This window comes from Dromiciops gliroides, chromosome 2 (genome assembly GCF_019393635.1).
Source record: "Dromiciops gliroides isolate mDroGli1 chromosome 2, mDroGli1.pri, whole genome shotgun sequence".
Classification (NCBI taxonomy): Eukaryota; Metazoa; Chordata; class Mammalia; order Microbiotheria; family Microbiotheriidae; genus Dromiciops; species Dromiciops gliroides.
Window position 1 is genome coordinate 485,075,485 of NC_057862.1, and position 26,219 is coordinate 485,101,703.

Sequence of the window (26,219 nt, forward strand, 5' to 3'; positions counted from 1 at the left end):
CGAGGAGATTTGGTACCTCTGAGCCATGTGCTTTATGCCAATCTCCCCATGAAAAGTCCAAGGATTTCTTTCATGGTTTCCCTCCCCCCACCCTTCCCTTCCTTTGCTCCTAAATAAACTATCACCTCTAACTACTTTTGTGTGCAAGAGGGTGTAATTCTTTAAAGAGGAATTCCTAAGAACCCCATCCCCTAACCCAACCCATACCCCATTTCCCTCATATCAAGAGGAATATGCAATAAACCTAGAAAAGTAATTTGGAGCTCTATGGAAAGGTTTCAGTATGCAATACCACTGTACCTCTTCCCGTGATCTAAACTATTCCTTTTGAATAAGGAACTTATCTTCCAGTCGTGACCTCTATATCACCAAGTCTAAGTAATTATGCAATCAAATTTGCCTTATTGAATTAAGATCTTTCATCCTCCTAATAGTTAGATTTTGTGCATATATATGTAGATACCTAAGGACATGGATTTTATTGTGGGCTCCCTTCTTACATGTTATCTGTCCTTTCTTCTGCTATTCCTCCTAGATTATGCCTGCTACTTCCTGTGCCCACAGTCTTTCCAAATCTATGTGGATAATTTTTTGCTTCCTTTTTTTTCCAGTATCAATCTCTTTTGATTATATTTTCTAGCTTCCAATCAAATATGTTTCTGTATCTTGTTAGGGGCTGCTCTATCACTGGTCAAGAGCCCACTGTTCCTATATTTTAAGTACAGAAATCTAAGTCCTGATCTCAGGCATCATCTTAGCCAGCTGTTCACATCCTAAATTTGCTTCTCCATTTTGAATCCCTTAACTTCAATCAGCAATATTGTTGAAAAAAAAATCTGTCCTCTTTTCCACCCCCACCCCCATGCCTACCACATTGAGATTTTACATAGGTCTTTTTGTTTTTTGTTTTTTGTGGGGCAATGAGGGTTAAGTGACTTGCCCAGGGTCACACAGCTAGTAAGTGTCAAGTGCCTGAGGCTGGATTTGCACTCAGGTCCTCCTGAATCCAGGGCCAGTGCTCTATCCACTCCACCACCTACCTGCCTCCTATATAAGTCTTAATAGTTCTTAGAAGTACTTTTTAGGTTCTTTCAGGTGATATAATTTGTCTCTCTATGAATGACCAGAAGTGAACATTAGTCATCAGGTTTGCCAGATCTTTGGTGGCCATCAAATCCTAGGTACATGTCCTAAAATATCTGTCCTGGTTCCCCACATGAAAGAATCACCACCATTCCTCTTCCCCTAACCCTTGTTAGATGAACTCTCATCTATAGATCTACATCTTTATTTGAAATACAAGAAGTTGCTGCCTCCAGAGATGGTTTAGGTCTGCCCTCTACAGGAAGAGCCTCAAAGCTATTGTATGTTCAACAGTCCTGTTCTCCTCCCTTCCCTGGGTCATCATCTATGACTCAGGTTAAACCTTCCCTCTGCCTCTTTATATCTGTTTTCTTCTCTATTTTTTTCATTGAAGCACTTGTTTTGTTCTTTCAAGTAACACCTCATTTTACTTGATAACCTGGAGAGTAAATAAGCATTCCTTTGAAACAAAAGTTTTATTGCTGCTTATTTCTTTCTTACATCACTGTCCTTTCCCAAAGAGTCCTCTTCCCCACCTACAACCCTTCCTTGTAACAAAGAAGTACTACCAAGCAAAGTAACTAGTGCATTTACCAAATTGACCATGTTTGGCCATAGAAGCCTCATTTTCCAGTTATGGTTCACAAGGAAACATGCTTCACTGTTGGTTTTCTGAAGTCAGCTGATCTCATTCAGTATTGTTTTCCTTACGTCAGATAGCTAGATAGCACAGTGGACAGTGCTAGACTTGGAATCAAGAAGACATGAGTTCAAATCCTCCCTCAGATACTTGCTAGTTGTTTGACCATGGGCAAGTCATTTAACCTCTGCCCACCTTAATTTCCTCATCTGTAAAAATGGGGATGACAATAGAACCTGCCTCCCAAATGAGATAGTATTTGTAAAGTGCTTTACAAACCTTAAAATGTTATGTAAATGTTATCTATCATTGTGTGCATAATGTAGATGATTCTTCTATTTCTACTTATTTCATTCTGCATCAGATCAAATAAGTGCACATTTCTTTAGATTCTTCTTATAAGTCACTTCTTAGGACAAAGATAACATTTTATATGCATTTAAAATATGCATTGCTCATAGTTCTTTGATTTTCTTCTAAACTATGGAGACCAGCTTGTACTTTATATATGCATAGTCATTACAAAGCCATGGAAAACCAACAGAGCCCATTTTGTGTGTCACTGAAGAATTCTCCTTGATCTTTGTACTTTCTTGAAGTAGAATCCACTGTCCTTTGTTGTCTTTGTGACTTGCAGTTGATACTGTATTAGTGCCTATGTGCAAAACCTGAATCTAGTGAGACCTATCTCATTTTACCTGATTGCTGATCTCTAGATATTTTCCTCTACTTCCCCAAAATGTCCCCACTTACAAGGCAAGCTTAATTTATTTAGCAGACAAGTCACAGGCAAATAAGTTATAGGACAAAATTCAGTTATCTAATGAGAACAACCCACTTTGATTTACCTTGCAGCGCTCCAGATTTCTTTTCTTCTTTACTGTCCCTTTCCTAGGCTCTCTTACCTTCTGAGCAATAAGGAGCTGGCTGTAGCTAGAAACAGAATCTTTTAAGGTTAATGTCATGTAGACAATAGAGCCAATGAAATTAATTTCTGGTGTTTACTATGGAAGTTTGAGATTATAAGCTCACTAAGGTCAGGTATTGTCTTATGCCTCTTTTTGTATCCCCAGAGTTTAGCACAGTGCCTGGCACATAGAAGGCACTTAATAAATATTGATTGATTGATTAATTGTATAGAATCATACTATATCGTTCACTTGGTGATAGAAGGCATCTTCCCATGTCTGTTCTTTCCTGAGTTTGCTCACTTTCCTAACCTCTCCTACTCACCCATCCTACATGGAATCACTAGGAATATCTTTCCAATTTCACATTGAATAAAAGCATTCTTCCTCAGAAAAATAAAAGAATGAGATCAGAATTATATGTTCTCTAGTCTTCTATATAAACAGAGTTGGCTTCTTAGTCCAAAGCAGCCAGTCTCTTCAGGTGAAAGCCATTATTGTCCCTCCTCTTCTCAAGTACACATCTTCATGCCTCCTTTGGTCCCCAGTCAGGAACATGATAGGTAATTCAACCCTGACCATACCATGAAGCCAGAATGAAAGTCTGGCCTTGAAGTAAGCAAGGTTTTCTGGATATGTGAGAAAAAGAAAGTGACTATTTTAACTTATTGTTGGTTGATGAGCAAATATTTGACAAGGGGGCTGGTGACTTGGCTAGTCTGTTTGTTTAATGGGAGGGAAAAGAAAAGCAGGGGACAAGTCACCACTGAGACAAGACAGGGCACTCACCATGAGTTCCTCACCTGGGTGCTGAGCAAGGAGGGTAATAGAGGCAGGATGTTGCTTTTCCACAGGGGTTAAGGAGGGGAAGAAACTGCTAGAAGCATTGATTTTTTAAAAAATATAAACATGAATGAAATGAAGAAAGCACTGGGAAAAGCACTGGATTTGGAGCCAGAGGTCTGGATTCAATTCCTGGCTTTGCTATTTCTTGTCTTTGCAGTCTTGGGAAAGTTGCTTAACATGTAGTGGCCTCAATTTCCTCATTTTGTAAAAAGGGGAAATTGATGTTCTTAACACACAACACTGTATCTTCCATCTCTGTGCCTTGGCTAAAGGTGTCCTACATGCCAGAAATGGCCTCCCTTCTTACCTCTGTCTCAGATTCCTTTATCGGATCAAAGTGTCATGGGGGAGAGGGAGGGGACTGGTTCTGGATATCCCTCTCTTAGTTCTGATCAGAGATAGTAAAATTTTTATTCAGCACAAGGGGATGTGGCTGGAAGGAGAAGTCTGAGTCTTCAGCTCCCAGGGAGGAATAGATTTAAGACATCTTCCTCCCTGAGCCAGAAGGAAAAGATGCTTTTATAGGGGGATAGATGGCTGGAAAGTTACAGCTGTTGGGGAATGGGCATGCTTGCCTAAATAGCAATTGTTGTCACCACCTGGTCCTAGTCAGGTAGTAAACAAATAAGGAAGGAAGGAAGGCTTCCCATTAGGTTCCTGCTGTAAATTTCAAGGCACCTAATCTTCTGGATACTCTTGACACATCTGTTTCGTTATCTGGTTGATTAACTGCTTTGCTTTCCCAAAGGAAGAGTATCCTCTAACTGACCCCAGCAAGTTGAGCCTCCAACTGGGACCAGGGCTACCACTACATCTTCTCCCTTTTCTCTCTCTCTGTGTCTCTTTCTTTCTCTCTCTCTGTCTCTCTCTCTGTCTCTCTCTCTCTCTCTGTCTCTCTCTCTCTCTCTCTCTTTCTATCCCTCCATACATACGTATGTATGTTTGGATGAATGGATGGATGGATGGATATGGGAAAAGAGGGAGAAGATCCATCTTCTGTAACTGCCTTCAGACTGAACAGGGTTGCAGAGATGTCCCTAGGCCTCAGGGGGTAGAAGTCCTTGTAGGCCTGGTCTAGAGGGTGAAGAAGTATTGAAAGCCTTGAGCCTGGATGAAACAAACTACCAAAAGGTTAAAGAGGCAAGGGCCAAAAATAACCAAGACAGCATCTGGTGAGAGATGTCATGGAGATTATGTACTGGACCATACACACCCCACCTTAAGTACATCTATCTAATGAAACAAAGACCAAGAGCCAGAGAAGCCACATGCACAGGCCAAACTGCATAGCAAAATATCTACAGCCCCTCAATGAACAAAGTCTTGGACATAATTGTTATCAATATAGGTTAGCTCTGTACATGCCCCAGGGAGAGGTAGAGGAGCAAAAGAAATACTTGCTATCACCAAAGAGAAAGGAACCTCAGAGTTCAAGGTTTAAAATGTCTAATTACCTTCCATAGATTTTGCATCAATTCTTTGGCCCCAGAATGGGCCGGGGTGGGGGTGGGGTGGATGTGAGGGGGCAGAGTATCTAGAAGTATCTTATTTTTCATTTGAAACCTAAATGTCTGGTGAACTCTGCTTTTCTATCCTAGGAACCATCCTCCTAGTTAGTTGGCAGTGACTTAAGATCATTGACTCTAAATGAGGCCTCCTAAGGAGGAAAAATGTCAGCAATTGGCCCAGTGCCTTGTCATAAACCCTGTCCCCCACCCCCAAAATACACACACACTTACATTTGGGGGGAACTAGCAAGCCAAGCCCCTGCACTGAGAAGAAAGGAAATCAGAAGCAGGCAATAGTTGAACTTCCTGAGACCAAACAGGTCTTCCAGAAGGAGAAGGAAAAGGAGAAGGGGGAGAAGGAGGAGGATGAGGAGAAGGATGAGGAGAAGAATGAGGAGGAGGAAGGAAGAAGGAAGAAAGAGGGAAGGGGAGGAAAAAGACCACAAACCAATACTAAAGTGTTAGTGCACGACTTTTTGTTTGCAGATGATTGTGCATTCAATGCAACCTCTGAGGCTGAGATGCAATAGAGTATGGATTGATTCTCTTCTGCTTGTGCTAATTGTGGCCTAACACTTAACACCAAGAAAACACAGGTCCTCTATCAGGCAGCACCACACCATCCATACATGGAACCATCAGTTATAGCAAATGGAGAAATTTTGAATGCTGTGAATAAGTTCTCTTACCTTGGCATTATATTTTCCAGGGACGTACACAATGATAATGAGGTTGACACACACACATTGCTAGACCTAGCTCAGCATTTGGGAGGCTCCAAAGGAAAGTGTGGGAGAGAAGAGGTATTACCCAGACTACCAAACTGAAGATATACAGAGTCATTGTGCTGACTTCATTCTTGTTTGCCTGTGAAACCTAGAGAATATACCAGCACCATGCCAGGAAACTGAATGGCTCCCATTTGAATTGTCTGAGGAAAGACCACCTGGCAGAATAAGATACCAGACATTGAGGTTCTCTCTTGAGCTAAATTGCCAAGCATTCACACTCTACTGCAGAGAGCACAACTCTGATGGGCTGGCCAAATTCAAATGCCAAATATCTGTTTGTGTAAAAGACCATTTTTTGGAGAACTCACAGAAAGCAAGTGTTCACATGGTGGTCAGAAAAACAGATATAAAGACACTCTCAAGGTCTCAAGAACTTTGGAATTGATTGTATGACATGGGAGACACTGGGACAGGACCACCCAGCATGGTGTGGTCTCATCAGGGAAGGTGCCATGCTCTATGAGCAAAACAGAATTGAAGTAGCTCAAAAGAAACATGAGATGCACACATTTAGAGAATCCAACCCAAATGTTCATGTGGATTATTTGTGTCCAACCTGTGGTAGAGAATTCCAAGCTCGTATTAGTCTGACAAGATGACCTTTATCCTCACCAATGCCAACCCCTCATTATGTATCCTTGATCCCATCACCTCCCATTTTATCCTGCGGTTTACCTATACAATCACCCTCTCTTTTCTAGTTTTCATTCTTTCCCTATCCACTGGTTCCTTCCTTGCTACCTACACAAATACCCAAGTCCTCTCCATCTTTTAGAAGCCCTCACTCAACCCTACCATTCCCTCAAGCTATCATCCTATCTTTCCCATCCACAGCCAAACCCCTAGGAAAAGCTGCCCATACTTACTAACTCCAACTTCATTTATCTCACTAACTTATCAACACTTTGCATCCTGTCTTCCAGTTTCATCACTCAACTAAAATTCCTCTCTATGAAGTTAACAGTGATCTCTTAATTGTCCAAACTGATGGTCTTTTCTCAGTCCTCAACTTCCTGACTTCTCTCCAGCCTTTGAAACAATCACCTTTTTTTCTTGATATTCTCTTCTTTCTAGATTTATATGACATAATCCTCTGACCTGTTTGCCCACTCAGTCTCTTTTCATCATCCATATCATATCCCTTAATTGCAGATATGCTCCAAGACACTGCCCAGGGCCTTCTCACTTCTTTTTGTCTCTTTTGAGATCTCATCAGCTCCTATGATTTTAATTATCTCCTCTATGAAAATGACTAACAGACCTATATATCTAAGCAAAGTCTTTACTAAATCCCAGTCCTGCATCACCAGCTAGCTATCAGGCATTTCAAACTGGATATACTACAGGTATATCACATTCAATGTCCAAAACAGAATTAATTATCCTTCCTCCAAAGAAATTTCCTCCTCTTCAAAACTTCCCTATTCCTGTCAAAGTCACCATCAGTCATCCAGGATCCTATGTTCATAATTTAATGTTATCCTTGACTCCTCACTGTCATTTTCAACCTTATTCACATTACTCCTCTTCTCACATTCTGAGGTCCAGCCAGTCACCTTCTTGATGTTTCTCACATACAACAGTCCATCTCTTATCTCTTTGACTCTTCATTAAGTTGTCCTCTATGGCTAGAATGTTGTCCCTCTTCATCTCTTCCTCTTAGCATCTCTTGCTTCCCTCAAAACTAAACTTAAGCCACTTTCAACATAAAGGGGTTCCTGATCCTTTGAGATACTACTGCCTGCCCCTACAAAATTACCTTGCAATTTTTTTGTATGTTTTTATTTGTACTTATATATGTGTGTATGTTCTATAGGAAAAATATTTAGTATATACAGAAAATTTATTATACTATTTAAATCCAACCTTATATGATTAAATGTCCATACGTAGAGTGTCATGCCACTTGACCCCAGTAACTCTGTTGGAATGCCAGAGAGAACTACAAGATATTTTAGTTCCTCCAGATAAATCATCCTTATCTTGGGTGATCACACCCAGGACTGGTGATGGGCACCCCATCTGTATTTTGGCTTACTGTGGTTCACCCTTATTTAAATCCTATATTATATAAACCTAGCCAAGAGGAAGCCACGCGGCCTTTTCAGTTCACTCTCCTCTACCAAATGACCTAATAAATTTCTTTCTAAATTATTTAAGGGGGCAGCTAGGTGGAACAGTGGATAGAGCACTGGCCCTGGAGTCAGGAGGACCTGAGTTCAAATTCAGCCTCGGACACTTGACACTTACTAGCTGTGTGACCCTGGACAAGTCACTTAACCCTCATTGCCCCCCACACACACACACACAAAAATACTATTTAAGATTTTGGAGTCTATTGTCATGAAGAACCATACTTATGCATATAAGTAGTTGTGGGGTAGGGTAGTGATCAGGGCTGTTTAACCACTATTTTCTCTTCTCATGCTACTCATGAATTAATACATGGATTTTTGTATCTTCTCTATGAAGTATCAAAGAATCTGTCCTATATAGCCTTCAATCCTTCAAATATCACTGTAGTTTTAGTGTCATGGCATTTGGATTAAGAGATCTGCATCTACATTAGTTATCTCAGGCTGGTTGTGTATACCCAATTCAGTTGGCTAATATGGCTGCCCATCCCTGGCAAGCAGCATCTAACTTGGCGCACTGTTCAGAATATAAATCTGTGCATTGTCATCAAGCTACACTTGCAACTTCAATCCATAAACATTATCTTTGAACTTCTCAGTGACAGGGGAAGGTAGGTGGTGAAGTGGATAGAGCACCGGCCCTGGAGTCAGGAGTACCTGAATTCAAATCCAGCCTCAGACACTTAACACTAGCTGTGTGACCCTGGGTAAGTCACTTAACTCCAATTGCCTCACTAAAAACAAACAAACAAACTTCTCAGTGACAGTTCACTTCATAGCCAAGAACTCCAGCTTGTGGATGGGGTAACAAGTCTTATTATTGTTTAGCTCTCTGATGACCAATGCTACTAATCTCTGGTAACCATTACTCTTTGGTACAAAGTTGCTCCAAGCCTTACAGGCTAGCATTTGGAGGCAAGGCAGAGAATGCTTCAATCTACATAGACCAATACTAGTTCAAAGGTGAGGTAATTGACCAAGCTTGAAAAGCTCATTCACACCTCTCTGTGTTGATGCCCCTTCCAATACATACATTTTAATTCCAGTAAATACATTGTAAATGTACCTAGTATAGTCAGGTATTATGCTAATCACTGGGGATACAAGTACCAAGAATAAAGCAATCCCTCACAAGAAGCTGACATTCTAATGGGGAAGAAAAGAAGTGCATATATATATATATATATATATATATATATATATATATATATATATATATATATACATACATACACACACACACACACATATATATACAGCACAAATATGAAGTGAATAAATACAAATATGTACAAAGTAGTTTAGGAGTTGTTGTTGTTGTTTGTCCTTTGTTCTCAAAGAGGACCATGACAGATGTCATGATTTCCAGTGAATTGGATTTTTTTAAGTGAGGAAGGGCTGTGCAAAGTCACCAGCCTCACTTTCTTCTCCAAGGCCATCTGGGTCCAATGGCAAGATGTATTATCAGGATGACAGGAGATGACCCCGGATATTTAAGGCAATTGGGATTAAATGACTTGCCCAGGGTCACACAGCTAGTAAGTGTCTGAGGACAAATTTAAATTCGGATCCTCCCAACTTCAGTGCTCTATCCACTGCACCACCTAGCTACCCCAGTTTAAGAGTGAGGCACTAGCAGTGGAAGGATTGAGATAAGTTTTAAGGGAAGAGAGAGAACCTAGTAGGCAGAGGTAATGAGAAAGAGTGCATTCCAGGAATGTGGGGCAGCTAGTATAAAGGCATGGAGATGAGGGATAGAATGTTATGTGTGAGGAACAGAAAGGACAGTGTAGCTGGATCAGAGAATGGGGGGATATCCAACAGCTCTGGGCTAAGTTGTATAAGGCTTTAAAAGCTAAATAAAGAGGAGAGTATAGCTCATCCTACTGGCATTGGTTAGAAAAGGAATCACATGGTTACTGTGCTTAAAGAACATAAATTACTTTGACAATAGTGTGTAGGATGGATCAGAGTGGTGAGAGGTTTGAGGCAGGGAGATCAAAAGATGGATGAATGGATAGACTGATGGATAGATAAGAGTTATCTGTCGTGTCCAAAGTGGACCAAAATGACATCACTATGTTGGGGTCAAGGTGTGTGTGACTGTGACAGATCAGGCCAATAGACCTTAGAAGACTCCACCACAAATCAGGCACATATGACCATTTGGAATGGAGATTTTGTGCATCTCATATTTCTTTTGAACTACTGCAATTCTGCTTTATTCATAGGTACAGCATCTTCTTTGATTTGAACATGCCATGCTGTGCAGTCCTGTGCCAGTGTCTCCCATGGCTCACAATCAATTCCAGAGTTCTTCAGAGAGACTTTGAGGGTGTCCTTGTATTGCTTCTTCTAACCTACACATGAGCATTTGCCTTTTGTGAGTTTTCCATAAAATAGTCTTTTGGGAAAACATGCATTTGGCATTCTAACAAAATGGTCAGCAGTAGAGTTTGAATGCTTGGCAGTTCAGCTTGAGAAAGAACTTCAGTGTTTTGTACCTTACCTTGCCAGGTGATATTCAGAATCTTCCTAAGACAATTCAAATGGAAGCCATTCAGTTTCCTGGCATGTGCTGGTATACAGTCCAGGTTTCACAGGCAGACAACAATGAGGTCATCACAATGACTCTAGACCTTCAGTTTCACAGTCAGTTTAATACCTCTTATTTCCCACACTTTTGTTTGGAGTCTCCCAAATGCGGAGCTGGCTCTGGCAATGTGTGTGTCAACCTCATCATCTACATGTACGTCCTTGGAAAGTATATTGCCAAGGTAAGTAAACTTATTCACAGCATTTAAAATTTTTCCATTTGCTTTAACTGATGGTTCCATGTATAGATGGTGTGGTGCTGGCTGATGAAGCACCTGTGTTTTCTTAGTGTTAAGTGTTAGGTCAAAATTAGCACAAGCAGCAGAAAATACTCTGTTGCATTTCAGCCTTGGAGGCTACACTGAATGTGTACTTATCTGCAAACAAAAAGTCATATACCAAATCTACTTTAGTCTTGGTTAATAGCCTCTTCAAGTTAAATAATTTACCATCAGTGTGGTAGCTGATCTTGATGCCACTTTTTTTTTTATCCTCCTCAAAGGCTTCCAACAAGAATGCTGAAAATATCACGCTAAAAAGCATAAGGGCAAGTACAACTCTGCTTCACTTCACAGAAAGGGATTGACTTCAACCTGAAGTATGTGGTCAGTGGCTTCAGCATTGATGATAGACAATTGAGAACACTGTGAAAGTGTTGAGCCCATCTCTCCAAGATCATGTCCTTATCACTAATCAACGTGGCTCTATCAGCCTAAGTAGTTGAGATGTACCATAAGATTTTGGTCCACAAATAGCCTTCAGAGTATCATAAAAGTGCTTTGTATTGTTACTATGAGCATAAAACTGAATTTCAAAATGAATCCTGAATCTCTCTAAGCTTTACTTGCATTTTACTTTTGATGGAGTTAAATGTTTGTGAGTGTTTTGGCCCATGTGGTACTGTACACAAAATCTCTGAAAGCTACTCATTCCTTTTCTGCTCCACTATTGCCAACTATGTGTTGCCTAACAAACTAAAAGTGCTCTAATCTATTGGCATTAAGTCTCCTTGCCTTGAGGCCTTCACTTTTGTTGGATGTTAATGTTTAGCTTGGAAAGGATAAGTCTGTGATTGGTCCAGTACTCCCCACTACACATCACCTTTGTTACTCTCACATCCTGTCTGTCTCCTCTCCTTACAATGACATAGTCTACTAAATGCTAACAGTTGCTGCAAGTAAATGGAAGATAGTGTTAGTGATGAGAAGATCATGAGATGCACAAATCTTCAGTATTAAGTGACTGTTGCTGTCGCTGTTTCCAACTCCATTCCTCCCAAGGACTCTCTGACATGTCTGATAGCTTGTCCCTACTCTGGCATTAAAGTCATCAGGAATTACAAACTTGTCCTCTTTCAGTACAGTGATGATGAGGGTGTTTTCATGCCTGAAAGAAGCACTACTCTTATTGCAAGAGAACTCAGCAAGTATCACATCAAAATAGAATGCTTAGTGAAACAAAGCTGGCAAATGAAGACCAGCTTACTAAAGTCAGAGCCCAATATATTTTTTTTTCTGGAGTGGCTACAGTGATGGGGGGCATAGGTTTTGCAATCAAAACTAACATAGTCAACAAGCTTGCCCCTTGCAGGAAAGCACCATCATCAATTTGTATTCTCTCACCAAAAAATTTATATAAATTAAAGGAACATTGTTGCTCAATAAGAAAAGAAAATATGAAGGAATTCTGAGAAACATGGGAAGAATTGTATACACTGATGTAGAATTTTTAAAAAGCTGAACCATAAGGGCAATATACACAATGGCTCCCATAATGCAAATGAAAACAACACTGATAAAATGCTGAACTAAAATTAATTGCCATGAACAATCTTGGTTCCCAAAAGACCTGAGGTTGTATTATCCCTCTCTTTGTGGGGCAAGGTGTGAAGGATAGAACACACTATCAGATTTGGTTGCTTTGCCAGTTACTTAAGCTAAACTGTTTTCTCTATTACAAGGAAGAGTTCAGGACAGGATACTGGGAAATGATTATGATGTTTAAAATAAAGGTATCAGTTTTTTTAAAAATAGGACCAGCTAAGAGGCATAGTAGATATAGAGTGCCAGGCCTGGAATTAAGATGACTTGAGTTTTGGGGGCAGCTAGGTGGTGCAATGGATAAAGCACCAGCCCTGGATTCAGGAGGACCTGAGTTCAAATTTGACCCCAGACACTTGACACTTACTAGCTGTGTGACCCTGGGCAAGTCACTTAACCCTGTTTGCCTCAATTCCCTCATTTATAAAATGAGCTGGAGAAGGAAATGGCTAAACCACTCCAGAATCTTTGCCAAGAAAAACCTAAATGGGGTCACAAAGTGTTGGACAATAACTGAAAATGACTAAACAACATTGAATTAAAAATAATATGGAAAAAATTTTAATTCCCCTTGAGCCAATTTTATCTTTTTAGATTGAATCATTTGTGTGTGAGGGAGGTGAGGAAGCTCCAATACTCCATGTAAAATGTTTCCTTTTATTTAATACTGTTAACATAGTCTGTGTAACTCTGGCAGGTTAGTATAATCATTACAAAAAGCAGGAAACCTGATCTAGCAAATGCTCACCTCCCTGGGCCTCTGCTTTCATTCCCCTGTAATTTGACTGTCTCTCAGGTCAGCTCCATTCTTCTCCCACTTCTCCCATGGCCTACCCTTAGGAGCAGCTGTCAACAGGGCTGAGAAACATCAGGGGCCCTACCCAGTGAGAAAGCAGGCGGTACATTATCTGAAATTTAAATGGCTAGATACTTCTGAATCCTTCAAATCCTTCTTGCCTGGGTCTGATGGTGCCTTTATTGGCAAGTGTGTGAGTACAAACTCATGTGGCCTATTATATCTAACTGACCCCAACCGTGCTTCTCATTCCACATTCCACATCTTAGTGACATCATCCCTGTTATTGGACCCTTCAGGACACTAGACCTTAAGAGGCCAAGCCCTGGAGAGCTTAATCTACTCAGTTTGGGGACTTTCATGCTGGGGCCCATGCCACCCTGACTAATAAGTTGTTTTTCTTCAATAGTGTCTGACTATCCGTGACCCCATTTGGGGTTTTCTTGGCAAAGATCCTGGAATAACTCATTTTACAGATGAGAAAACGGAGGCAGAGTTAAGTGACTTGATCAGGGTCACACAACTAGTTAAGTGTCTGAAGTCAGATGTGAACTAAGGTCTTCCTGACTCAAGGCCTGGTACTCTATGTACTGTGCCACCTAGCTGCCCAATAGAGAATATTTACAAAATAAAAATTAGGTAATTTTATCAGAGAAGCCAGTAGCAATTGGCACGATCAGGAAAGGGCTCATGCCAAAAATGGTACTTGTGCTTAACTTAAAGGTCAACTACCATGTCTCAGAAATGGAGGTAAGAAGGAAATGTATTCCAAGGCTCTGAGTCAGGAGATGTGGGAAGTCCAATTTGGCTGGACCATGGAATGCAAGAAAAGGATCAAGGTCATAGGTTGAGGTCAGATTATGAAGGCTTTCATACTAAACAGAAGAGTTTGTTTTGACCCTAGAAGAAGACAAGAAGAGTGTATTGAGTAAAGGAGTGACAGTCAGACCTGTGCTTGACGAAAATCACCTGAGTGTTTTGCCCACGGTCACAATGTCTCAGAGCTGAAGCCTCAAACACACGTCATAGAATTTAGAGTTGAGACTTCAAAATAAATGTAGTACAATTCAAAATCCAGTGCTTCTTAGTAACAAGGTGGAACAGTGTATGAAATATTAGACTTGAAAGCAGAAAGACTTGAGTTCAAATGTGACCTAAGACACTTAGTATCTGTGTGACTCTGGGCAAATCCCTTCACCTCTGTCTGCTCAGTTCCCTCAACTTCAAAATAGCAACTACCTCCCAGGATTGTTGTGAATATTAAATGAGATAATATGTGTAAAACTCTTAGCACAGTGTCTGGCACATAGTATATGTTACCTGTTTCCTTCCTCTCCATGCTCATATTTGTGTGTTGCAAGCACACCCCAGACACTGCTTCCCTTAACAACACCAATACAGAATAGCGACATTTTTTTTTTTAAGACGAAATCCGGATTAAGCAACTTGCCCAGAGTCACCACAGCTAGTAAGTGTCTGAGGCACAATGATGACATTTTAAGGAAACACCATCATAAAGTCCTGTTCTTCACTGGAACCTTCTTAAGTGACCTGCCCCAAAGGAAGCCCACCAGAGGCTCAGCCCCTGTTCTCACCTAGCCAACTCAGTTTACTCCCTACCTGGTAGCTCTGGCTCTGCTCTAATTAGTTTAGTTCTGTGACTGTGAACCTTATGGAGACGTGGGTTACCTAGCAGAGTTTCTGTGGTATCCAACACCTTGAGTGCATTTACCAGGACTTGGTTATCTTTATTTTCCCCACAGGGCTTGCCCAGAGCCTTGAATGGGTAAAGTAAGTGCTTAATAAGTGTTTCTGAAATGGAACTGAATAATAGTATTAGTTCTGCACACCCTGCACACCCCTATCTAGTTCTCTGTTTGCTACAAGAGACTGGTTGTCCAGGGGGCCCCAGGGCTGGGTGTTTGGTGTTGGACAATGTCCAGAGATAGGATTTTACCGTAAAGCCAGATGTATTTTTATCCAGCAGGATGTACTTATCAGTAAGCGTCAGGAAAGGGAAAATGGAATAACAATCCCAACCCTGGGCCCGGGTGTGGAGATGTGGAATGAGGTGGGGGTGGGGGTGGGAAAGAGCTGCTCTGGGTTTCATAAACATAAGTGGCATTATGAAAAATGGGGGGAAACGTGGTCTCTCAGCTTGGTTAAGTCAGTGACTAATCCAGCCATCTTCCCCAGGGAATCTACAGGTATGTGAGACTCAGTTTCTTCCTCTGAAAAAACTAGATGTTATCTATCTGAACAAGATGTTATCTTCTACCTCCTAATTTTATCATTCTATGACCCTTGGTCTCTCCATTATCACCAGCAGCTAGGCATTGTTGAATAACATTGGATTAAGACTCAAGAGGCCTGGATTTGTTTTATTTAATTTCAACAAACATTTATTAAGCATTTAGTATGTCCTGTGCATCTGGCATACCAAGACAAAAAAACAAACAAACCAAAAAAACCCCCCAAAAAACCCCAAACCAGAAACCATTCCTAATCTTAAGGACCTTACCTTCCCCCAGTGAGAGTCTACATAGACCATAGACATAATAATTGCTAATCTTTACATTGGGCTTTAAGGTTTCCAAAGCACTTTAACTAGTGATATCTCATTCCATCCCAATAACAAACCTGAGGTCAGTGCTATCACTATCCCCCTGAGGGCTGCTAGATGGCGCCATAGTGCACAGAATGCCAGACTCATCTCACTAAGTTCAGCTCTGTCCTCAATCACTATACTGTGTGACCCTGGGCAAGTCACTATACCCTGTTTGCCTCAGTTTCCTCATCTGTAAAATGAGCTGGAGAAGGAAACAGCCAACTGCCCCAGCATCTCAACCAAGAAAACCCCAAAGTGGGTCACGGAGAGCCAGCTACAACTGAACAACAACAGAGGTGGAGAGGTTAAGTGAAATGCCCAAGGTCAGGATTCAAATTCATGTTTTTCTGACTAAAAGTCTACTGCACTTTTTACTTGGGGTGCCATGCAGCTGCTCAGACACAGAAGGGCTTAGTTCAGCGATCTCACTTTTCTCTAATCATCATACCACCCATGCCAAAGGAGTTGTCCTATGCCTTTTGAATCCTCCTCTTGCCCTTTGTGATGCTTAAAAAATTCTTTTTGTTGTCCTTCCTTTCATCCTGGGCTTTAGCACTCCCATCACCCTTCTTACAGGACGACTTTCTCCTGTACTCATCCTCAGCTACTCACCCATATTCCCATCTTCTATACATATCCTTTAAAAATATGAGCTGGAAAATGGGTCCCTTGATACACTGGTCTTTTTAGATATTTGCTCTTTTTCTTCTTCATCCAAATAATTTCTGCTAGAGTCTTTTAGAATTCCAGTGCTGAGATATTCCCATCTCTGTTGAACCAAATTCTTTCCAAAATTTCGTTACTGTATTGATCCAGGTGATAGAGCACTGGGCCTTTAGTCTGGAAAACTTTAGTTCAAACCCAGCTTTAGATACATACTAGCTGTGTGACCTTGAACAAGTCAGTTAACCCTCTTTGCCTCAGTTTTCTCATCTGTAAAATGAACCAAAGAAGGAAATGGCAAATCACTTCAGTATCTTTGCCAAGAAAATCCCAAGTGGGGTTGGACAAAAACAATTGAATAAAAACTCTATATGGTACTAGGTTTCTCAGATCCACATTTGCCTTTCCATTTCTTCAGTACTTCTGATTAACTGCAAAAATCTAAATTCTTGTGTAGGAAGTCAAGCCGTCCTAGTTGAAGCAACAAGGCAATTTGTAGGAGAAAAAGGAGGCAGCATGTGCCAGACAAGTCAGACCTCAGGCACGACCATGACCACTCTTTGCCCTCAGACCTTGATGAAGATACCCCAGGACCCTGAGTCCAATAGCATTGCTTCCAGTCCAGTGTCAAATGGTTCCACATCAAAAACTGATAAAATTTTTTCAGTGGAAATGACATGAAAGAAGAAATATGCCACTCTATCCTAAGGACCACAGGCCTTTCCATCTGACTTACAGCTGAAGCCTTCTATATGTGTCCTCCCCCCTGTTAGAACAAATACTCCTTGGGGCAGCTAGGTGGTGCAATGAATAGAGCACCAGCCCTGGAGTCAGGAGTATCTGAGTTCAAATCTGGCCTCAGACACTTACTAGCTGTGTGACCCTGGGCAAGTCACTTAACCCCAATTGCCTCACTAAAAAAAAAAAATTTTTTTAAGTAATAAAAGAACAGATGCTCCTTGAGGGCAGATACTACCCCACATTTTTATTTGTATCCACAGTCCTTTGCACATAGTAAGTGCTTAATAAATGCCTTATTCATTCATTTTTATGGAAAATGTAAAGTATCTTACAGAAGAAATATGGTAGAAAGTGCTAGATTTGGAGTCAGAGGTTTGATGTGGTTCATTGATTTTAGTTGCGTCTGACTGTGACCCCATTTGTGGTTTTCTTGCCAACGATACTGGAGTCATTTGCCATTTCCTTCCCCGGCTCATTTTACAGATGAGGAAACTGAGGTAAATAGGGTTAAATGACTTGCCCAGGGTCACACAGCTAGTAAGTGTCTGAGGCCACATTTGAACCCAGAAAGATGAGTCTTCTTGACTTCAGGCCTGAAACTCTATTCCCTTTTGCCACCTAGCTCCAAGTCTGGAGGACCTCCATTCAAATCCCAGTTGCCATTCATTTATTAACAATTTGAGCACTTAAATTGTTAGTCACTTAAAGTCTTGAGGTCTTAGTTCTTTATCTATATTTAAGTCATTGGGCAGTCTAAAAGTGACCCAGACAGCTTGCACATGTCTACATGGGGTGAAACTGCTAAGCAAAAATTCAGTGTTCTTTATAGTTAAGAGAATGAGATCTATCCCACTGTTTCATCTTTCACTAGAAGGGAAACTAGCCTGGGGCCGGGGAGGAAGATTTGAAGAGCATTCTAAGCAAAACTTAGGTCTCAGACCCCACCCACTAGCAAACTCTGCTTCCTTTTGAACTTCTTCTATTTCAATGAATTCAACTCTAATGGAATTGATTCCCCACAGAAGCCAGCATACACAGTAGGATGCTGCAAACAGTATCTTTATTCTTGGCATGTACTCAATAAGTGAATAATACTTAGTAGCAAAAAAAAAAAAAAACCCAAGAAGAAAGAATGCCTTGCATAATAGAGCACGTGAAATGTCTACCAGGCAGCTGCAACAGGTTTATTGCTCCCTTACACCCTGGAATGTATCCCCCCAACTCTAGACATAGGAACTCTGGGACCTCTACAGACTGAATCCTTCCTCAGGTAGGCAAAGGGCCTGGCCCAAACATACTTCTCTCAGGATGCTTGACTCAAGTTTTCCATAGGACTGGTCATCAGGTGCCATAGCAGAAACTCGAATCACTCACAGCCCAGGGGTGCAATTTGCAGGATTTGGCATGAACTAGACTCAGGAAGGCTAGTGCTTCTTTGTTTTTGTCACAGCTTTCTGGACCTTTGACCTCAAGTGTCTGTGGGTAACCTTACAGTAACCCTTCAATAAGCAGGGTGAGTAAAATCAGCAGTCAGTCCCAGGAAGGAGCCACACCACTATTGCAGTTCCTCTGTTCCTTTAACTGTGACCATCACCACCATACTCTGCTGTTGCTGCTGCTTCATGTCACATCCTCTCACTCTCTCAGCCCCAACAAAGTGTTCACTTCCTCAACCCCCAACGAGAAGTCGCTGGTCTGAACGGAGGAAGATTTCCCCACAGCCACTGTTTTCCAGTTAGTCAGTGAGTGATTTTGTATCATCTGTGCATGAAGTACTCTCTTAATCACCATAGTGCCCCTAAAATAAAGACTACCCCCAAACAAGATACTAAGAACAAACAAGTGCCACAGAAAATGACTGTTACAAGAGTTAGAGCTCTTCTCATTAGTGTTTCCCAAACTCATTTGGCCACAGAACATTCTGGGGCTTGAAATATATAGACAGAACCCCAAATTCTGGTCACTAGAGGGATTACTTCTAGGAAGACCTAGAAGTGAGGAATTCCCTTGGTATCATGTGGGGAAGGGTTAGGGACATTTTGGAACAACTATTTTGCTTAGGAAACTAAGCCGGTTTTTACACTGATGAGGCGCTATACATCTTATGTTTTATATGTGTGTGTATGTGCATGTATATATGTATATGTATGTGTATATATGTATAGATCTGTATGTATATATGTACACACTTTATTTATATATATGTGTGTGTGTGTGTGTGTGTGTATCTCACTACCTGCTTATTATGTCAGATGGGGATGTCACCAGCATCATTATTTTCTCATGGAGCCACATTGCATTGAAGATTTGGATCAGTGGAACAATTAATGAAAAACTGTCTTAGTCACATCCCTAGTTTGAAGCAGAGAAGGAGGAAGAATGCATATTATCAAGAGAGCTGAAGGAATGGATAGTAACAAGGTGACAATTTCATCCCAGGTTCTGGAAGAATGTTCAACTACTTAGGAAGCAAATTAAAGCCCTCTCTAGGAAGAGAATGATACATTCAGGACCCTCTGGCCCCACTCCAGCTCCCCCTACTCCAACCACTTTCAAAATGGACATACTGAGCTTGATTCATTCCAAATAGAACTGGGTGGGGGGGACCCGTTAGACAGTATTTCCCAAGAGCTCCACAAAATCCCGGTGTTCCACCAAGGTGAACTTTCAATGAAAACTAGAATTTCTTTTCTTTTTTTTTTTGCAGGGCAATGAGGGTTAAGTGACTTGCCCAAGATCACACAGCTAGTAAGTGTCAAGTGTCTGTAAACTCAGGTCCTCCTGAATCCAAAGCCAGTGCTTTATCCACTGTGCCACCTAGCTGCCCCCTAAAATTTCTTTTAAAAATATTTTACTGGGGCAGCTAGGTGGAGCAGTGGATAAGCACCGGCCCTGGAGTCAGGAGTACCTGAGTTCAAATCCGGCCTCAGACACTTAACACTAGCTGTGTGACCCTGGGCAAGTCACTTAACCCCAATTGCCTCACTTAAAAAAATATATTTTACTGATGCTTTTTTTATATAGTCACTTCTCAGTGACTTCCTCCCTCACCCCCACCCCAGTAGAACCCTCTCTTGTAACAAAGTATAATTAGGTAAACCAAATCAATATAAATGTGTACTTCTTTCTGAGAACTGTCAGTCGTCTGAAATGGCAGTTGGGTCATTACATTGATCAGAGTTCTGAAGTCGTCCAATTTTGTTTTGCTTCACATTATTGTGCATAAAATGTTATTCTGGTTCTGCTTATTTTTCTCTGCCTCAGCTTGTACAACTCCTTAGCCTCTTCACCAAACCTTCAGGTGGGTGTTCCCAGAGGGTCTGTCTTTGGCCCTCATCTCTCTCTACAATCTCCTCCTTTTGCTTTCCCTCCCACACCTTTAACTACCCCCTCTACACAGATGACTCACAAATCCACATTTCTGGTGTTAAATTTTCTATGGGGCTCCAGAGCCTGCATTTCTAACCTCTCTTAGGATATTTCCACCTGGATACTTCACCAGTACTTCAACATGTCCCACAATGAGATCATTCATTATCCTTTCCCCAAACCTGCCCCTGCCTTCAGTATTTCTGTCTGGAACACTTCTATTCAACCAATATTTTATATACTTAACTTTCATATGTAATCAATTCCCAAGTCACATTAGTTCCACCTCTATAACATGTCCCTGAACCATACCTGAAGAAATTAGGAGCATTTATTCTGCAGAGAAGAACATTTAGGGAAACAGACAGAATGGCTGTCTTCAGGTTTTTGAAGAGTTTTAATATGGAAAGACTAAATAATTCTCACAGCCAGTACCATAATTACCACTGATTACCACTCACCTAGACTACTGCAATTGTCTCTTTCCCCCTCCAATATGTTTTTTCTATGACTCCTAGAAAAAAATTTTCATTATGTATTAATCTAGTCATGTCACTTTTCTGCTCAAATATTTGCAGTTGGACCCTATTGCCTGCTAAATCCAAATTCTCTTTCTTAGCATTCAAGGCCTACAACTACATTGTACCATCCTACTTCATCAGCTTTATTTTACCTTGCTCTCGTCCATGTTCAATCAAACTGGACTACTTTTTGTCACCCCACCACCCCAGTACATCTTGGCCTTTCCTGATTCAATGCCATTATTCATCCTTTTCCATCTGTCTGAAATGCCTTCCTTTTCTCTCCCTTGCAATGGTAGAACAAGGCAGGCTCACTGAGTGTGTACTCTAGGTATAGAGTGCAAAGAGCCCAGGCAAGGCACATACATTACATACATACAAACATACATATATGGAGAGAGAGAGAGAGAGAGAGAGAGAGAGAGAATGCTTTGATCCAAGTCACTGATAAAAATGTAAAAAAGATCAAAGCCTAGGGCAGATCACTGGGGGAATCCACTAGAGACCTCCACCCATTAATGACTGCCCTTTGATAATCTACCTTTTTCAACTACTAACAAATTTCCTTAGCCAACTACATTACCAACTAATCTGCATCTTTCCACCTCATCCACAAGAAGAGTATGAGAGAGTGTCAAATGTTATGCAAAATCTTGGTAAATTATATCTATAATATTCTTCTGATCTACTAGATGTTAATCCTATCAAAAAGGAAAAGGGGAAGGGAACAAGCATTTATTAAGCATCCATTATATTCCAGGTACTATGCCAAGTGCTTTACAAATGCTCTCTCGTTTGATCCTCACAACAACCCTGTGAGGTTTTGTTATTCAGTCGTATTCAGTGATGTCCAACTCTATGACCCCATTTGGGGTTTTCTTGCAAAGATTCTGGAGTGGTTTGCCATCTCCTTTTCCAGTTCATTTTACAGATGAAGAAACTGCAGCAAACAGGGTGAAATGATTTGCCTAGAGTCATGTGGCAAAAAAGTGTCTGAGGACAGATTTAAACTCAGGAAGATGAATCTTCTTGATTCCAGGCCTAGTACTATCCACTGTGCCACTTAGCTGACTCTGGGAGGTAGGTGCTATTATTATCTCCATTTTACAGTTGAGGAAACTGAGGCAAAGGTTAAGTGACTTGCCCAGGTTCACACAGCTAGGAATTGTCTGAGACTGGATTTGAACTCAGGTTTATTCTGACCTCAGGCCCAGCACTCTATCTCCTGTATCACCTATCTGCCCCAGCAGCCAATGAGCTTGTTCATGGTGAAGCTATGCTGGTTTTTTGTGATCACCATTTCCTTTTCAAGATGTTCAGTAAGCATCCTTTTAACAATCCATTCTAAATTTTTTCTAGGAATATAAGTCCAGTTGTAGTTTTCCTTTGTAAAAAAAAATTTAAAAAAAATCAGTATGATATTTTCCTTTCTCCAGGCCAATAGCACTTCTTCAAGATCTTTCCAGTAATCATCTCATACTGTTCTTTCAGCACTCTGGAATGTAATTTCTCTGGACCTGGTGATTGAACTCATTGAGGGCAGGTGGTATACTCTTATTATCTTGCCTGTCAGTCATTTTCCACTTTCAATTCCCTTTTAGTCATTTTTGTCTTATACTTTCTAGTCCAAAGGTTATTCTCCTTACAAGAAAAAAATAGAGATAAAATAAATTAAGTAGTTTTATCTTTTCTTCATCATCAGTTATTATTTTCCTATATACTCAGAACATCAGTCTAGCCCCTTTAATCTTTCATTGTTCCACAATATAGCTAAAGAAAAATGTGGGTGGGGGCAGTCTTTCTTTAACACTATCCTTACAGGACCACGACACCATTTCATATCCATACTCCATTACCTGCCCTTGTTTTCACCTTTGATATATATGTTATTTGACTCTAAGTTGTTTGGTACATTCACTATGCATCCCCTTAAGTCTCTTTAGACAATTCCCCTCTTTGCTCCTCACTTTAATTGTTTCTCATTGTATCTTCAGAATTTCATTTTTAGGAGCTTCACATCCTTTCTGGGCTGATTTCTCCTGTATAATTTTAGTTAATGGGATCATCCCTATCATTCCTATGAACCCTTTGAAATCTGATCTCCAAAAATAATCTATGGTGCATGTCAGACTATTCCTGACTCTAAAGAGTGTATATGAATGTATGGAAGGTATAGGGAGAAGTCACTACTTACCAAAGTCCCCATAATTTACCACTCCAGCAAGCAGTTTTTTTATTAGTGGGAATCAGATCCAGAATAGACTTTTCCTTTATTGTATCCTCTACCTTTTTGATGGATTAAATTATCATCAAGCCAAGACAAGAAGTTATTAGTTGCTTTGTACTTGTCAAGAAAGAGAAAGTGCTCTAGCTGATATCTGGAAAATTGAAGTCCTCCATTAATAATAGCTAGCATTTATATAGTGCTCGAAAGTTTTCAAAAACCTCTACAAAATAATTTCATTTTATTCTCATAACAATACTTATAGGTAAGTGCCATTATTATCTCCATTTTACAGAGGATAAAACTGAGGCAAACAGAAGTTAAGTGACTTGGGGGCAGCTGGGTGGCGCAGTAGATAAAGCACCGGCCCTAGATTCAGGAGTACCTGAGTTCAAATCTGGTCTCAGACACTTGACACTTACTAGCTGTGTGACCCTGGGCAAGTCACTTAACCCCCATTGAACCGCAAAAAAAAAAAAAAAGCAAATTAGAGAAGAAGTTAAGTGACTTGCCCAGAGTTACACAACTAGTAAGTATCTGAGGCTGGATTTGAACTCAGGTCTTCTTGGTTTTAGGTCCAGCATTCTATTTACTATACCATATAGCTGCCTTTTTAAGTAAGTAAAGTATTTGCTGATTAAGGCACTTTCTAGCTCCTTTTGGTCTCATTATGACAATTAACTCCTATCAGTTAAATTTCTATGTAAAATTATTGTCATCTTTTTTATCATCAATAATTTTTTAAAAAACAGGTCAAGGGGCAGCTAGGTAGCACAGTGGATAGAGCACTGGCCCTAGATTCAGGAGGACCTGAGTTCAAATTTGGCCTCAGACACTTAACACTTACTAGCTGTGTGACCCTGGGCAAGTCACTTAACCCCAATTGCCTCACCAAAAAAAAAAAACCAAACAAACCAAAAACAGGTCAAGATGGAATCATTTTAATTGCATACCGTATCCTCTCATTCCCGTTGTTATTCTTCTAGTGCTATATTAATTATGACCTTTGCTCTAACAAGTTAGTGGTCTGATTGTATACAGACAGATGATTCAGAAATGACTGCCACATCAGTAATGAGTCATTTCATGCCTGTTAAAATATAATCAATTTCATTTTTCATGATGTTACTTAGTGCTTACCACATCTGGCTCCTTTTGATTCTTTTCTCAAAGAAAGTATTCATAATAATATGTGTGAAATATCTTTGTAGTCTCCAAGTTTGGGGCTTCATTATTTACCCCTGATGCATATTTAAAAAAAAATCTCACTGTCCTTAACCATTCCCACATTTTCAGTGAAATCACAGGGTACCAATATATACAGTGATTTCATTTGGAGGAGCTGGTTGAGTGTTTTGTGGAACTTCTGTACCTCTTCATTCTCTGATATAGACTTTGGGGCAATAAGCTGTAATTATTTCATAGTGGTCTTTTAGCAAATATTTATGCAAATATTGCAATACAAATGTCTCATGAAAGATGTTACTTATTGCTTTTGGACACATCATAAAACTGACTCCACCACCATTATTTGCCTCTCCAAGGATAATCTGTGATCTGTTCTTTCCTTTGGTTAAAATGTCCTTCTTTCTACTAATTTCACTGATAAAATTATTCTAATTTAGGAGTTCCCCGAGATTCATAACTAGATTGTAGGGGGTCCATGTCCTTGGACAAGAAAAATTATATCTTTTTTTAGTAACCTATAATTGAATTTTAGCATTTTCTTCAACTATTTAAAAACATGATTATGAGACAGAGTCCCTAGATTTCACCAGGCTGCCAAAGGAGTCCATGACACCAAAAAAGTTAAGAACTCCTGCTCTAATAGTTTGCCCACTTGTGGGTCACTGGATAAGGATCTTACAGTTATGGTGAAGTTAAAGTTCATAAATAGCATAAACATCCTGATTCTTAGTATCTTCTAACCTTTTTTGGCCACTCTAGTCACCAACTCTGCAAAAATGGATGAGAGGCTCATAGGAATGAGGGCGATTCTGCATTTTTCTATGTTTCCGGGTTTCTCCGGCTAAGAAATGAATCACCAAATTGTCCCCCAACCCCACCATGGTGATTAACTTCAGTCTACTTAGCTATGCTGGTCCTTGGACTAAATTTGTTGCTTGGACTTTACCAAGACCTATTCTAAGTCATTTTCATTCTATGATGAACTATCAGAGTAGGACTATATGAAAGACTGTGCAAGCAAAATTACTAAAGTGTTTGATCCTTGACTCAAAGATCCAAAATTTATACTGAGTTTATATAATAAGGAGGCTAATGACAGTAAGAAAAAGTCCGGTATATACAATATTGTTTTTGATAATTAAAATCTGGAAACAAAACATGCATCCAGCAATAGATGACTGAACAAATTATGAAATACAAATGTAATGCATTACTATTTCACCCTAAGCAATAATGAATATGAAGAATTCAGGGAAATATGGAAAGGCTTGTTTGAAGTAATGTAGAATAAAGAATATAAGAGGGGCAGCTAGGTGGCGCAGTGGATAGAGCACCGGCCCTGGATTCAGGAGGACCTGAGTTCAAATCTGGCCTCAGACACTTAATACTTACTAGCTGTGTGACCCTGGGCAAGTCACTTAACCCCAATTGCCTCACTAAACAAAACAAAAACAAGAATATAAGAGCCCAAATTACAAAATATACAACAAAGATAAAGCTAACATTGAAAAGTAACAAAATACTCATCAAATACAACAGTCCATGATGGCACCATACTGTCAAAGTAAAAGGTGACATCCCTATTTTTCTTTAACAATCATTGTCCTAATTATTTTGTCAGAAATGTACTTTGGTTATTTTATAAATTCTTTTTTTATTCTGAATTTAAACACCCCTCACAACAAAGACTATTTCCATATTTATAGCAGAACACAGACAGAGGATCCTGTGTGAAAATGTGAATCTCCACTTCATATCACTTGCTTTTAAAAAAAACGTATAT